Source organism: Phalacrocorax aristotelis, chromosome 7 (assembly GCF_949628215.1).
Source record: "Phalacrocorax aristotelis chromosome 7, bGulAri2.1, whole genome shotgun sequence".
Taxonomy (NCBI): domain Eukaryota; kingdom Metazoa; phylum Chordata; class Aves; order Suliformes; family Phalacrocoracidae; genus Phalacrocorax; species Phalacrocorax aristotelis.
This window is the reverse complement of record NC_134282.1, coordinates 1,431,555-1,448,816: the sequence shown is the minus strand read 5'-3', so window position 1 is coordinate 1,448,816 and position 17,262 is coordinate 1,431,555.

Here is a 17,262-nt window from a genome sequence, read left to right as displayed (position 1 = left end):
ATATTGATTTTCTTGAGAAGTCAAAGCGATTTGTTTCTCTTCCCTGGAGGCTTTGGGTTTTTACTTTTGGCTGCAGTCTTTGACTTAATACAGAAATTGAGAACATCACTTAGAAGTCTCACGTGCAAGCAAAACGTGCAGTTGCATGGAGCCACGTATCCTGTGCACGCTCAGGCACTCAGGTGGCTGCTCTGTCTCCTCCTCTGGTAGCTGCACGACTCGCACAACTCCTTGCTCATCTCTCTCCAAGCTTCTTTGTTTGAGGAGCAGATTTGTGAGTGACTTATTACTGATCTCTTTTTGCCCCCCTTTATTTTGGTAGTTCTTCCTCATGTCACTCTGGAGTAAAGACCAGCACAGTCCTCTCTGGAAATTTCCTTAGGCTGGTAAGGTAATAAGGAGCTGATGACAAGCCAGAAAGCAGCTACATGGAAAGCCAGCCATCTTTCCCGTCATTAATCCATAGGTACCTATAGGCAACTCTCTGTCAAGCAAAAAGTTTCAGATTTGCAGCTAAAGCCTAATACCTTTCTTCTAATCAGCATGTCGAAGCTGCCCGTAAGAATGATCATAACGTCACCTGCGTGAGGTTTCCTTTCATTGTTTGGCAGTGTTAGGGCAGAGCGGCTCTCACTTGCTTTATTCCACATAAAACTGGAAATGAAATGCTGGGGAATCAGATGTCGCATCAGGGTGTTCCATGCTAGAATTACTTATGTAAGCCTGGTATCACAGAGGACTGAGGATCTTGCGCTCTCCTCTTCCTCGTCACTGTCTCTGTGCGCAGGCTGTACACATGTAGATACAACTGAGCATAAAGAAATACATAGCATCACAAGGGCAAGGGTACTTGCACAGCAGAGAGGTCACCAAAGTCATTCTTTTAAATGACACGTGTGATCTGGTGAATTTGTCACAATGCCAAGGGAGTTGAAACAATCCCTCCCAGACACAAAGACACGACTGCAGGCAGTGATGTAATCAGCTGGGGTCATATCCAGCCTCATTTGAAGGGTAAGGTTCTTGGTGGTGTTAAATGACAATCTGTCCTGAATTTGTCATGCCCATATGTCATCAGTAACAACTTACAAAACACACCTCTCATTTTAGATCCAAGTTTGCATCTGTTCCAAGCAAAACATGTGCTGTCTCCCTGTATATTCCTACCAAGTCTATATTAGACAACACGAGTAAGCTGAAAGTGAAACAGAAAAAAGTCCTTTCTATATTTTGGGGAAATTAATTGCAAATCACTGTCATTTTTGCCTGACTTTATGTGAATATAAAACCTCAGTGGAGACAACATCTCCAAAATACCTCACCATATTTCAGTGACATATGAAAGGTTATTGTAGCTCATGTACTATCCCTCAGGAGAAACACATTTTCATATGTTTTCCAGAATGTGACGGTAAACAACATATAATTTGTCCTGTGTGGGGAAATCAATCAGAAAAGGTATAGAAATTTAGTAATCATTGACATCACCACGGATGCTTCAGTTGTAATTTGTCCATCTGTGTTATGTTGGTCCATCACACAGGTAATGGACATCTTTAAAATAAGGATCCAGGCTGAGAGCAATCCATCCCTGGATATGCCAGAGAGCCGATATGGTTTATGAGAGGTTGTAGCTTCAAAGGAATTGATTTACAAATGTTTTCTATTTTTAAATATGCAGCTGGACATCTAGTGTGATTTACAGAAGCATCTGACTGGCTTATACGCTTAATTTTCACTAACAACCAGTGTTCAGGTGCTTCTATAAATGTCCCTAGCTGTGTCTCTTTATCTTTAGGCACATCATAAATGCTTTGTAAAGCTGAAACAAAAAATTCAGGGCCCATTTTCAAAATCTCAGATCTCATGGGACATCAACGGCCAGGTTTCAAAAATGCTTTTTTTCTCAGCATCCTGAACTCTTGCAAATTCTGCAAATTCACTATCATTATTTAATAGATACTTTTTCAGGAATTTTGAACTTCTAGTCTGAAAAAAATTGAGCCATATTGCAGATATCTGCAGTCCCAGACTATAAACATTTTAACACTAATATTTACAGTTAAATGGTTTTTTAGTTACAGTGATGCAGAACAAAAAACCTTTGAAGTATAATTCTGCTCTAAATAGATATTGTTGGTGCTTTTTTGCTTAGTCTTACTGATTTCTGTATCAAATACGCTCACTTTACATTTTAAAGTATGTTTTATGAAGTGACAAGTCAGGAAAAAAAAAAATGTTTTCATATGTTATTGCCAAGAACAAAGTTTTCAAAGGCCAGACTCTTTAGACTTCTAGACCTTTGCAACCCCAGCGCCTTCAGGGAGAGCCTACAAAGGGAGGTAATGAAAATGTAGTAATTCTGCTGTTGTACCAAGTAGTAACAGAACCAAATTTCCATCCTCTCAGATGCATCAGTTCCAGGAGGTGTGGGAGAGCAAAGTTTACTTTTAGCCTTTAAGTGATCAGCCATAGTGGAGAGCAGCCTTGTTGAACAAGGTGCTGTGATTGCTTGCCAGAACAAGACTGCTTTAAAGGGTTCAAATAACTGTGCTTCATTTAATACTCAGAACAGATTTGACTTTCCAGATATTTTTCTAAAGGAAGTTTCTGCTGGGCTGGCACTGAAATTCCAAGTTGCAGAACTGAGGAAATGTTTAAGATCCAAATATAATGAAAAAAAGAAAGCAACTGATGTCCCACAGAAATGCCAACAGTATATAAACATGGTGACATTCCCAAGTGCTGCCTTTGATATTAATGGTCGTATTTTCCCTTGTATTTGCACTTTGGTGGGACAAGGTCACACACGCACTAGCATGACTTTTGGAATTGTTCACTGACAAGAATATTAACATCTTGTAGAGTTCCTTCTCTCCTTCCTTCTCTTTCCCCATCGTCCCTGCTTCCTGTTTGCATGTCAATATGAATCAAAATTAGGCCAAAGGATTTGAGGTGATAAAACCTGAGATGAGTTATAATTAAAGTGATAGAACTGTATTGCTGAGCTCTGCTGTGCTTTGAAATATTCTGCCGACTTACTGAAAGCAGATGAAATGCGCTGTGCCAAATGATCTGCTTTCTAAACGGCAAGTCCTTCTAATAGGAGAGATGCTATGAGTTCCTGGTTGTTTTGCAAGGCTATAGTTAGGGCTGCAGACTCCTATTTTTGGATACTTCAGTGACTACTGTGAGAGTTTGTGTGATAAGCCTGGGAAGGCAAATTCACATCTTCCCAAATTAGCACCCTCTATGCACCCATTTTTCTGCTCTTTGTCCCATTTTGTGCAAGACCAGCTGCCCTTGCAAGCGTATAAAAGAAGGTACTACCCGTATGTATGCAGCGTTGGGTATTGTAGAATCACTAAGCGTCTAAATGGATTTCCCCAGCAAGTGCTTCGGAGTGCCTGATAGTATTGGGGTTACAGTTAGGCCTGGAATTTATTTTGTTTGGTTTACTAGAAGATTGCCAGTCTCCTGATGTTTCTGTAAAATTAGCATAAATACTTAAAACCAGACAATATAATCAGAAAGATTTTAGGGAGAACTTCCTAATTCAAGAGAAAGTAAGAAAATACTCAGAAAGTACAAAAATCCCTGTCTTTATATATTCAAACCCCAAGTTCAGATTTTAAAATCACAGCAATTCAATTTCAATTTTATTAAGATGTAAGGATGTTTTTAAAACTAGTGAGGATCTAGAATTGGCTTCTTATTGAGATACCAAGCATGTACAAATCTGACCTGATCCCAATACAAGATTTCCTAATTCAGATTAAGGCAAATGCAAGTTAAGCTGAATTATACATGAAAATGACTGAAGGAATGTACAGTTACAAAAATTTCAATAAATTTTGTATGAAACTGAGTCATTCCACCATGTTTTTGTCACAAGTGCAGTGTCAGGGACACCACATTAAAAAAATTGTGGGTGAATGCAGAAAACACAAAATATAATTAACTCTGCTGTTAGAGTCATATTTCTCTGCATGATTAAAATTTAACCCAAATAAATTAAAAATATTTTTTTAAATCTCCCAGCGACCTGAAACCTCTTCCTAAGCTTTGTACACTTGCTGCAGTTTTCTCCCTGTAGTTGTGTTGACTCAAGCAGATAACAGCTGTGAAGGTTCCAGCAGGTAAATATGGCATTTTCATCAAGGTCCCAGAAGGGAAATGTGGTGAAACCAGCCTTATCCAAAATCACGGTCGGATGAAAGGAGCAGTCACGATCCCAGCTCTTCTCATGCTGCCAATGCTACTTAAGGCAGACCAAGTGTATTCGTCAGATCAGCTCATATATACAAGCGCCTCTTCCCACCCAACCCCGCCTCTTGCAGCGAGATTTATTTAGCTGTGGTTAATTCAAAAGTGACAAGAGTGATTCCGCTTGCACCCCTTCCGGAGAGAGGCCCAGTCACCTCTCCCTCCCTCCGCTGTCAAGCAGGAGCAGTTTCAGCGGTTTATCAGTGCTACTCACTGGTACATGTGAGAGGAGAAGAAAAGAGGTTTGTGGCAGAAACAAACCCACCCGCAGCTAGGACGAGCTGTAGCCTAATTAAACTTAACTGTCCCCAAGTGCTTTCTTGAGAATAGTTGCTCAAAATTACCTAAACTAATCCACTTTCTTAAAACCCCCTGAGGCTTTGTTTTCCTCTCATTTATTAGGATTTTACCTTTCTAATACCCCTGATTGTGATAATGCTCCTTTTGATTTATGCTGAGGAATCTGCATGCAGAATTTGGCCACTAGGCATTAAGAGAGAAGTGCTCATCTTTATAGAGCTCTTCAGCCTGAGAAATGCCTTCACCCCTTGCCTACTAACATTAATCCCAGCGCTCTCCATCTGCCAGCAAGTTGCAAGCTAAACTGTTTATTAAAAGTTCTTGAGAAACCCCAAAGTCAGGCCCTGAAAGCAAAAGTTCATGGTGACTTGAGTAGCAGATTCAAGGCCTCAGAAAGAAAGTGGAAAAACTTTCTTGTTAATGAGAAAATATGATCTATTTTGTATAACACCCTTTTTATTCTAAAGAACCTCATCAGTTCGGGCTTGACCTTATCTTTCTCCCCATTTGTTCACCGCTTATGTATTTTCTATGCAGTGTCTGCCAATTAAGGGGACTCTAAGAGCAGAATTAGGCCCTTTATAAGTGAGCAGCTATCTAACTATAAATAAGTAATAATCTCCCACTTAACAAAAGCCTTTGAGAGGGCAAAAGAGTGCTGCAGTGTTGTATAACGACTGACAGAGCCGAGCTCAGGAGAGGAAGAGGAGGAGATCCCAAATGGGAAAGAATTTAGGTGCATAGATAAAATGAAATGAGACAAACGCAGTTTGGCTGTGCTGGCATTTCAATATGGGCACATAAGAGCTCATTGGCAATTTTCTGGAGGAATGTTTCCTTTGGAAAATGCTGATAACGTCAAAATGTAAGCGTTTGGCTGGGCTGTGTACTGAGGCAGCACCCTGTAATCAGGCAAGGGAGGGAAACCTGTGTGGCAGTGGGCACCCTGCCCAAGCGCAGCTCTTGGATCCCACGTCCTGCACTGCCCAGGCCAGAGCTTACCCTTTGCCCAGCTGGTTTTTTCCCTGAATTTTAGGCCCAGAACAAATAACCATTCTGCGTGCCAGCATACAGAATCATCCACACCTTCCCTTTGTAAGCCACTGCTAAAAAGCCAATTTAGGTATTTGCAGCACTGTGGCAGGACTCTACCCACCACCTCCACGTCATCTCCACATGCCAGTGCATTGAGCGTGCCTCTGTCACGTAGCCCTAAGTGGGTGGGACTTACCCTGAGCCACATGCTGTGGTGCCGGGCACATCCCACATGACTCCCCTCCTCGTCCCATGTACTCAAAGGACTTCTGTGCTCTTGGGAACAAACTGGGTTGGCCTGACACTGAAGAAATACATTGGGGTGCTGGAGCGTGTCCAGAGAAGGGCAGCGGGGCTGGGGCAGGGTCTGGAGCACAAGTGTGCTGGGGGGCGGCTGAGGGGGCTGGGGGGGTTTAGCCTGGAGAAGAGGGGGCTGAGGGGAGCCTCTCTCGCTCTCTGCAGCTGCCTGAGAGGGGCTGGAGTGAGGGGGGGGCTGGTCTCTTCTCCCAAGTCACCAGTGACAGGACGAGAGGGAACGGCCTCAAGCTGCGTCAGGGGAGGTTTAGGTTGGAGATGAGGGAAAATGTCTTCACTGCCAGAGCGGTCAGGCCCTGGCACAGGCTGCCCAGAGAGGTGGGGAGTCACCAGCCCTGGGGGTATTTAAAAGACGTGCAGATGTGTGCTTAGGGACATGGGTCAGTGGTGGCCTTGGCAGCGCTGGGTTAACGGTTGGACTTGATGATCTTAAAGGTCTTTTCCAAACTAAACAGTTCTGTGATTCTAACTGCTGGCCCGGAGACTCTCCTAGAGATGGGCCAGACAGCTGCTTCTCAGTTAATAAAAAGTTGAAAGGAATTTACCCCCATTTTTCTAAAATAATAATAATTTTTAAAAAATCATTTAGTCTTCACAGGAAATGTTGACATTTCTATTTTCATTATGAAACTAGAATATTTTTTTTCAAAAGAAAAAAATATTTTCTGCAGGAATTATTGCTTTCATCTAATACCACAAAACCGAGGTCTTTGTTTTTCTAACAATGAAGTCTTCAGACTTTTAGTCTACAAAAATGTCTGGGACCTTGACCATGAGTCTGTTCTATTTAACTTTGGAATAGATTACAGTTTTTATGAAGCCTGATAGATGCATATACTTTGCCCTTGACCACGTGTTTCATTTCATTGGTATTCCATTCCTTTTTCCATGGTTTTAATGAACACACTTATTTACAGACTAATTTTTACCACAGAAGTGCACTGGTATACTTTAAAATATGAATTTAATCTAATATGGTTAAGCTAGTGCAGAAAAACTCAGGTTTCTTTTAGTTCTATTCGAGTGGTTTATTTTTTAATTTTATGTGAAATTGTTAGAAACACTTTAATCTAGTTGGCAACAAGCTACTCTTCTGACTAAAATAATAGGATATGCAAAATCTTTTGCATTGATGTAATTACACTTGTAGGGAATCTGTTTTATCTTATGTGAATGCTACTTTCTCATATATTCATCCTATTTGCACCTTACGATTTAAAGATACCTATAGATTTCCTTGCTTCTGTTGAAGGATCTATTTGGGAACATTTGGCTCTGGAAAACAATACAGCCCTGACAAGGCTATGTTGTCTGCTTGGCAGTTAGTCTTCTGTTTAGGTGAATCTGAGTGGTCTTATGAAGGCTGGCTTTTTCCATTTCAAACATATACAACAACAGCCTTCTGGACCCTTTCCTAAGCAACAGGGGATGTCTCTAAGCATTATATTCTGCCCTCAAAGTGTGGCTTTATGCACAGAGGTAATACTGTTCACAAAAGCAAAGCCTGGGGCCGCCTACGTTAACAATTACTCTCCAAGATTTGCCAAGGGCCTCAGATTCCGCTCATCATTGTGCTGTTACAGCCGTGCTTTGGTGGGCACAGAGTTAGGCAGCTGAGGACACAATGCAGAAGGTAAAGTGAAAGCAGTTGTGACCCTCATCGGTTTAGGGGCTAGGTTCTAGTCTTGAACACCCCCGAACCCATTCAGTCCGCACATATATAATGAACACTGTGTAGGAAAAAATTGAGATGAGAGACAAAAATAGGATAAACACAGACCTCTTTATCCAATAAAGTAAACTTTTCTATGTCAGCTGAAAATAGCTGCCTCCCATGAAATTCAGTCTCTGCTTGATGTGGTTCTCTGCATACTTTGATCAAAACCGCAGGAATGTTCTAAAGAGAATACAAGCCCTTCCTTGCACCCAGTTATTCTGATTGGCTTTGATCGCTGAGGCAGCTGTTACTTGAAAATTTTAAGAAATAAATATGTAATTAATAGCAAGGGATCCAAAATTCTGAAACTCTTAAGGTGTAAGAAAGATTTTTTTTTAATCACAAAATTACTATCATTTTATCTCTTCGAGGCAAACACTAATATTTACTAATTTTGTATAACTTAGCACATTAGATTTGTATACTTAGCACATTAGGTTCCTCTCCCTTGTTAAGGAGGATAACTTTCAGTGGCAATGCAGATGCTCGTTTTGAGTATTTGGGTACTTCAAGAACCTGAATTTGATTTTCAGGTTATGAATGGGCCTGAATGTCAGTAATTTGTCTTTGGAATTCCTTGACACATCAAGCTGTTGCAAAGGCTTTGAAATCTGCTCTTTTCACTGAGATTTCTGACCCACCGGAGGATTTTAGGCAAGTGACTTCACCTCTATGTACCTCAATTTCCCCATCTAGAAATTGAGGATAATCATATTTCTGTAATTACTTTGAGACCTCCTGACTGCAAGTGCTGTATGAGAACAGTACTGTTCTTACACGAGTTTGTTTTGTGTAATGCCTCCATCTTGACAGTCAGAACAGTTTGGTTTTAATTCAAAGTGATAAGAAGAGGCTTAAATGAAACAGGGTAGTTTGTGGATACACAAGATTCATTTTTTTAATATATAATTCTTTCCCATATGAATGCATACATTTCTTTGGGGATTTATTGTATAAAAAGATTCCAGAAAATTTCAGAGCTCTCGCCTCCATTAAATGTAAATTATTGCTATTATTGCTCTGTGCAACAGGTCAGACTGTGTGCTGCGCTGAGAAGCATCTAATGATACTCTTAGAAGCCTGTTTTTAATCATTTCAGAGCATTGATAATATTCCTAATATTTTTAAAGATGCAGACTATCAAAAATAAAAACCAAACCCCAAAGATTAAAGTACATAAGGAAAAATTATATTCTGTGTCTCCAGCAGGCAATAACCTCAGTCGAATTCTAGCTCCGAGTCAGGTAAGATTTACTCCATCACTCTTCAGTCAGTGCAGAGGGAATTTTTGGCTATAATTAGATCTGAGGAGCTGGGTTCCTGTTAAGAGTTTACTCATGAGCAAGACAGAGGTGAGCTCTTGTCATTCACATCCTTGCCTGCATTTCACAGCTGGGGAGCCAGCATTAACAAGAGTGTTCTGGAGATAACTAGTGCCCTGGTGACAGGAGACGGAACACAGATAGCAGCAGTAGTGTTGCAGGTAACCCTTCCCAGCCTTCGGTTTCGCTGATCAATCAGCAGAGCCTTGGAGAGCCGGCGGCCAGGAGAGCATCTGGCGCTTTATCCCTATACGATGATTTCTCATCATCTTCTTTGGCATGTTTTAGTTTGGACCTTGTTAGATATGTGATTCAAAGCATTATGCATTAGAGCCCAGGCATAGAAGCATGTGCAATTAATAGTAGATCTATAAATGTCACTGGCTGGTATCTTCATTGTTGTGGAACACAAAAGGGTGTTCTGAACTCTGGCCTCCTTAAGGCACAAAATCAATGAGTAAAATTGTTTAAAAAATACGTGTCTGTAGACCTTGAGGTCCTTGTGCTTCTCTCTGGAGTAAAATGCATTAGTTCCCTGGGGAACTGTGGGGAAATTACAACTGCTGTTCTAATTTTCTCAATAAAGGAAAATTTAAAAGCCCTCACCAAGCACTCAGGAAATGGCACTTCGCATTTGATGCTTGATCATGATAAAAAGACTTATTCAGTGGAAGAATAACTGTAAGAGAACATTTTAAGAGCTTTTATATAGATTTTTCCACCCAAACTTAGGTCAGACATAGGCCTGTCAATCACCTGCAACGCGCATTCCAAAAACCTTTCCAAAAAGTACATGAAACTATTCTTCGAGAAACAGGAAAGTTCTGAGTTGGTTGGTTGTTTTTTTTTTTTTTAATGGTCGCTGTTTCCATTGTGGCATTTGAAAGCTCAGATGTGACATTAATGGTTTGTGAGGATGAACTGGCCACTGACTCAAATGGCTCCCAAATTCGATGTTCCAGGAAACAGCAGGCAAAGGAAAGCTGCAGAGTCTGTCAAGAGTTCAGCTGTTTGATCTGCTGCCTGGTAAAATCTCCAGGCACCATGCCCTGCTCTAACCCGTCTCTTATTACTTGTGGTTAAAGCTATTTTTGAGTCAATCAGCAGTTATATATTGTGCTTTCTCTTTGCTACAAATCTAATTAAAATAATATTGGTACAGGAGCTATAGTTAGGTATTTGATTTTCTTGGAAAACTGTTTGCTTTGGCTGAAATAGGGGTAACACGGAGGCCAGAGTGTGATGAATTTCAGCCCTACTTTGCCATCTAACACCATACTTCTGAGATTATCTTTTCTCAAATGTTTCCTGTGCTCTAAGCCACAGGCTTCCGATTCAGAGATGAGCTGAAATAACTGCTGGCTGAAAAAGTTATAGATGATACAGATATCCACTGGAACTGGATTTTAAAGAGAACGTTCAGGTTATACAGAAAGGAACACCAAGTTATATGTCATTAGGCATGGGTACAATTTCCTGTAAATGTTTTGAAAAATATAATTGTGGCAAGCTGTGACTTCAGTGGTGTTTGCTATCATGAAATTCTGACCTTCCTGTATCAATACTGTCAGAAAATTTGTGGAGAGTGATGTAACTTTCAGAATTTGTGGAGATTTCAGCATGTTTTGTGGAGGTCCCAGAACACTGCAAAATACATTCAGGGGACGGTCACAAGAGGATGCAGACGGTGTTCCTTAACAGTACATCCCTCTTCGACATATTGCTCAAACATACGCTTGGTCCAGAGGCTTACAAGTTACACTGTCATACATCCTGATCTGTCCTGATTCCTTTTGCTCGTGTGTGGTACAGTCTGTAGGTTCTCTTGTTCCCTCTGACCAAAAGAGGTACAGCAGAAACAGAAAAGGGTGCCAACCAGGAGAGAACTTCCCGTGCTCAGGCATCGTGAAGGGCACATCCACATCACACAACGAAACCGAGAGCAGTGTAACTTCTTTAACACAGTGTTCCTAATGAGTCTGCCTGTGAAGCTGGTGTTATTATCTCAGACTTGGCACTACACCAAAGCAGCTACACTGCTGTTAAGACCTCAGCACTGTGTGCACTGTCTGTCTGTCCTAGTGCTGGTCAGCAGTAGTGATGGGTTCTCTCAGCCTTTCCTCACAAGGGAGATGCTCCAGCCCTTGATCACCTTGGCAGCTCTGCGCTGGGCTTGCTCCAGCAGTTCCCGGTCCTTATTGAACTGGGAAGCCCAGACCTGGACGCAGCACCCCAGCTGGGGACTCACTGGGGCAGAGCAGAGGGGGAGGAGAACCTCCCTCGCCCTGCTGGCCACACGCCTTTCCATGCACCCCAGGACACCGCTGGCCCCCTTGGCCCCAAGGGCCCGGTGCTGGCTCAGGGTCACCTCGCTGCCCCCCAGCACCCCCAGGGCCTCCTCAGCAGAGCCGCTCTCCAGCAGGTCCCCCCCAGCCTGTGCTGGTGCGGGGGGTCGTTCCTCCCCAGGGGCAAGACCTTGCACTTGCTCATGTTGAATTCCATGAGGCTCCCCTGGGCCCAGCTCTCCAGCCTGGCCAGGTCTCGCTGGGTGGCAGCACAGCCTTCTGGTGCATCAGCCGCTCCTCCCAGCTTGGTGTCATCAGCAAATATCATAGATCAGACTGCTGTGTAGATCCTGAATTACATCACAGCCCAGAGAGCTCATCACACTTGACTTGAATCCCTCGCCAAGCCACAAACAAACAAAAGCAGGTGTTCCCAAGGGGACTGGGTGACATGAACCAACCACAGGTCTCACACAGTGTGGTCAGGTACCAGGAGCAGCTGCACAGTCCGCCAGCATCGCTGCAGCTGCCTCCAGCTCTGCATAAGCCCTCCGGGCTGGCCGTGCCGTGGGCTGGCGTTTTGGTGCTGCATCTCGCAGGGGCACAGCACAGGAGATTACCATTCAGTTTTCTCCCCTGCGGTTTGGCACAGACAAATAATAGCTGGAACTAAAATGGTTAGCATAGGTTTATTAACTTTGAGGAAAACAAATCATAAAAGGGTAAATTGAAATTAACTGGGTTGAACACAGGGTGAATCGATAGGATTATACAAGGGTCACAAAAAATGAGGCCTTTCTTCTATTGTGCGACCTTTTGTAAGGACAAGCTTGAGGAAACGCACGAGACAAAAGAAAAGGCTGAGCTCTAGCTAAATAGCAATAACCAGATATTTTTAGCAGGTGCTGTAAGCCTGAACAGTGGGATTTTGCTACATGATGTCTTACTTGTCTAAATCCAAAAAAGGACTTAGACTACAGCCAGAAAGATGCAGGTGGCTACAGGCTCTGCTTCCACAAGCTCAACGGCATCTCGTTTGCTCTGGCTGGAACGCAGAAGGAAAATTTCTTCTCAAGAGACAACTGATCTAAGATTAACTCCCTCAAACAGACTTTCCAGCTTCTTTCGTACATAGATTTTAAACAGAATTAATTCTGTGACTACTGAGACAAATCTTGTTATTAGGAATTTCCAGAAAGTTCTTGATTATTTCAGTTCACCATCCAGGACAGTTTATACTATGGTTGTATAGTGCGTTATAATAATGTCTGTGGCTGCAAGCTTGCATGAGCTATTGCTGCAGGGAGCAGTTGCTGCGTATCTACTATATTATTAGAAACTGATTGAAATAATTTTGAGTATTAAATATAAAATTGTAATCTGTGCAGTGAATCATACTCATTTTCATAAATATATCTGTGCATATATACAGCAAAATTGCAGTTGTCTCCATTTCTGGAATATGATGCCATTGATATGATACCTTTTAATGTCAGCCAAACAGTTGTTTGTTTCCTAAAGCTAGTGGTGAGTCAAGAGTAACATCAAGAGACAGTTTGATAAACGGGCGGATGCTGGGTTAGAATAAGGTGACTAATTGTAGAGACCACTGGTAGCTCCTGGGAAAATACAGTCACTAATAACCTAGGCAAAGAAGTAACTCACATGTTGATGAAACCTCCCGACTGTGCTTTGGATGTGCCCTGGATGAGTTATAAAAAAAGCATAGAAAGCAACAGTCTGTTTCTTGGAGGTCTTAAAAACTTGATGGAATGCCACAAAAATTGGATTCAACATGCAAAATTGCCAGCTGATCTATCACAAGAAAAATAATTCAAGTTGTACGTACTCATTGTGATGGACAAATCTGGAAAGCAGCAGTGTGAAGGACAGGGAAATGGTTGGAGTGCCTGTGCTCGTGCAACACGAATATGATGGTAGTTGCTCATCTCCGTACAACTCTGACAGAGAATACATGCATTTCGAGGTAGCTCATTACAACAAACAAATTGAAGGTCATTCAGCGTACAGCAGAAATAACTACTGAGGGATTTTTGAATAGACAATAGAGGGAAGATTGGAATGGATCAATATTTATAGGCTGGTGAAAGGAAGGTTAAGTGGTTGAGAATCAAAGAACTTGCCAACAATCTACAGATGAGGTAAGCAGCAAGAAGGAAGAGGAATTATTTAGGATGTTCTGAGGCAGAAGGAAGGAAGAAATGAAAATTTAGGCTGATTACTAAGGTAAAAACTCTGAGTCAGAAACGAACTATGCAGTGTAAAATTCTCCCAGGGAACTTTTTAAACCTTGTTTCTTGAAGACTTGGACAAAGTCTTGACTAAGTATATTTCAGCAAATAATTTATTTCCATTAGCATCAGGACATGACCTTCTCCCAAACTCCCATTAACTTCCGTGCCTTTGGCGTGAGCCTCACGAAGCGGCAGCAGGGACTGGGCTGGCTGTTAGCGCTTGGCTGCAGTACAGCAAACTCCAAACAAATGCAGTTCAGACCCGTGACAGGACCTGGGACCCGTCCGACCTCCAAGAGGAGTCTGTAGATCTACACTGAGTCAGTACCCCTAAAAGGCTTTGAAACTCGTAAGTCAGGTTGTATTAGAATATAAACTATAGTAAATAACTTCTTTATCTACAACCAACTCTAAAGCAAACGCAAAATGTAAAATAATGTCTGTCTGTGCTGCTTGTCAGTTTGCAGATTGTGTCTTTCCTTCTAGGTTTACTTTTTGACAACTCAATGACTTTCTGTTCTGCTCCTTAGGAATCTTCTTCCTGGGAGCACTACGTGTCTCACTGTCTTTGCTTTGCCTACAGGCAAAGCTCCTCGCTGTGGTTTTCTTGTTCTCCTTTTGCCATGTTGTGCCAGTGGGACCATTGTCACCAAACAGGCTCAGCTGCTTCCATGGGAAGTAGCAGCCTCCCCATGGGCCTGACGGGTCCATCAAACTCAGACATGCTTTTAAGGAATATCCGCAGACTGAGAACGCCCAAATCAAACACTTCCCATCCATTGCAACCTCCCATAGTACTCGTGAACCACCTCTGGTTCGGACAGGTTCGGACAAAATTAAAAGCCTCTGGACCGGTGGTAGCACAGGTGACCATAGTTGTGACCTCAAATCACAGATGATCCAGATAAAAAATACTAAAAGCTACTGCTGCAGCTGGCACAGACAGCTCTGTTGGCAGTCACGGTTAGGTGTGTCACCTAAAGATGAATCAGAGACAGATTTCCCACAGGAACCTTTGCAACCCAGTAAGATACTGGTGTGGGGGAAGTTTTCGCTGATGCTACCACAGGGTGTTCATATGATGCCAAGACTAGGTTTTTACGTTCACACTGTTGTTAAATTTAGTAAATAAAAGTCTATGCAATTATATCCCAAATCATTTGGGATGACTAGCACGAAGTAGCACAAAAGTACACCACCCTTCTCTTCGCTTTGTGCTCTAGGGCATTTCACTGACAGGATCCTTTCTGTTTCCAAGTGTGTTTTGCCCTGCAGAAATGTCCTCTGGTGTGGGGTTTGGGTTTTTTTTAACATCAGTAAGGGAGCACAGTGTGTGCCTGGGAGCGAATAATGACTCTAAGATGATTAACATGTTATTATTAAACTATGGGATAATCGCTACCCTATCAAAGCGTCAGTGCGTGCATTTCCTCGGCCCCCGTGTGACTGCAGATCCTGCGCTGAACTCCCAATAGCTTTCTTTGATCTAAGGAGAATATTTTTCATGGTCAGCTGATGAATGTGACCCCTTTGGAACTGCAAACAGCACAAAGAAAACAAAGGTGGATAAACACTACGAAGTCACCCCAAAAAATGATACTTTTTTGTATAATTTGAAGTAAACCTAGGCTGACTTTTCAGATGGCAACATACTGGTGGGACTGGTAATAGTGAATGAGCTGAGGCATAAGTGCGAACTTCTCAAGAAATACAGTTAATTCGGCTTTTCGGACTGGCTGGTGAGGGATGTACAGGGCCCCTGTGTGATGAAACTGGCCTGTGCCGTATGTGCAGCTGCTTTTGCACTGGTCACAGCGTACAGTCTGAGTCTGTGCCAGGGCCTTGTATGCCCTTCCGGAGCTTGGCTGGCTATGTTAAGGGGTTACTGGGCTGAGCTCAAGATCAGCAACTTTGCTGACAAGAACTACTGCAAAGAAAACTAGAAGTGAGGGCTTGGCCCCCCTTTCCCTCGGGAGCTGCTTTTAAGCTGAGGGTTTACTGTTCCTTTCCCCGTGTTACTTTGCAGCCACGTTGGAGCTGTGTCTGTGCCAGGCTCTGACCTCCAAACCTGGACCTGGACCCAGACCCACTGGCTGGGCAGACTTCCCTAAGAGTTGCTTTCCAAGGGCCAGCATGTTGCATAGTCAACAACTGAAGTGAAATTTTTAAGTCATGGTGTATTTTGCCCGAACAGATGAGTGAGGCTGAAGGCAGATAGAGGCACCCTGTGAGGTGGTATGCTCACACTACAGATCACCTGCTGGTACACTTTCATTTCTAACATCCTGCTGCTGCCTCTTTTCAGCTGAGAGCGCCACTGTACAGATAAAAGAACAGTGGGTTTATCCACTGAAAAATTCATTTCTTTTGTTTTTTAGGTTTTGCCAGGGAGCCGGCATTTAATCACTAAGATGTGTCACGCTGCTAGGCTGCGTGACAGCTTGATGCACCAAAGGATGCTCCCCACTGAAAATGTAAACTATTTATGCTGTATGTTTTTGTACTGAAGGAATCTACAGATTTTTGCTAGTAATGGCTTTCCTTTTTTCCAGCTAAATTACAAAAAAAAGTGTCTGTGTTTCCATTCTGGTATCAGTGAAGCTAAACAGCTCTAGTGCTCTTATCTTACTTTACAATATTTTTTTCTTCTCTATGATCATTATTTTAAAGCATGAAGGCAATAGTATGTTTTCCCTGTGAAAAAAAGGCTTGTATATCACACTAGCCAAGCTGCCACTTTCTCCTGCTCTTTCTGGCTCTTAACATAGCTCTTAAAGAGACCAAATGACTGTTTCATCTCCCAGCAGAGCGAGATGCAGTTTCTGAAGTAGAACACAGAGGATTATGGTCCATTTTAGGTGCCATCAGGAACCTATCACTGCCCGGAGTCTGCAATTACAATACCTTAGACTTCTCTTTATAGCCCTTGTCATATTTTGATACATCCATTTGCCCCTCCTGAAGATACTTAATCTACTTTTAAGTAGATCTTCATCTACTCTTTCCCCATCATATCCCTGCCCTATATCCTTCCTGTAGCTGTTGTTGGGGAGGGGTTTGACAGCACTTTGCAAAAAGCGATTTATCAAAGACCCCAGGCAGTTTCTGACCACCTGACACAGTAAATGGTGTCCCTGCTGCCCACCCCTCTCAAGAAGGCCCTGCTAGTCCTGCCTAGGGAGAGTTCTTCCTTTCATTGTGGCACTCGATGCCAAAATGACCTTTGCCATCTAGGGAAAACCTTCGCACATTTTGAAATTTCCAAACCTCTTCTGGACCGCAGGACCCAAAATGCTGTTCGGATGCCGTACGTTATTTGAATTCACTGATTTTGAAGAAAAACTGTTCCTTGTACTTCGTGATCACTCCTAACACAAGGCAAACTTTTTCAATTTTAGAGAAGCAAAGCGCTGAATTTGCATTATGAGATTAAAAACCAAGTTAGAGAAGTGAAAGATAAAAAATAATGGAACGCTGCATTTAAGGACCTGACAATAATCTGTTCCCCTAGCTGTCATTTCTCAGAGGCACGTTCTGGCAGTGGGAGCCGGCAAGGCAGTTCAACCATGTCTGACTCAAGTGTTAGTTTTCAGGACCAACCTCCTCCTGGACTGTTAACCTTCTGTTTAAACTTCTGAGGCTACGCATGCGATCTAGCACTAACCAAGCCTTACAGCAGTTTTGAAAGTGCCACATCATTTCCTTCCCACCTCTCAACTTAAGAAAATGTTGTACTGGAGCTCTGATTAACTCTCACTGTCAGTGAA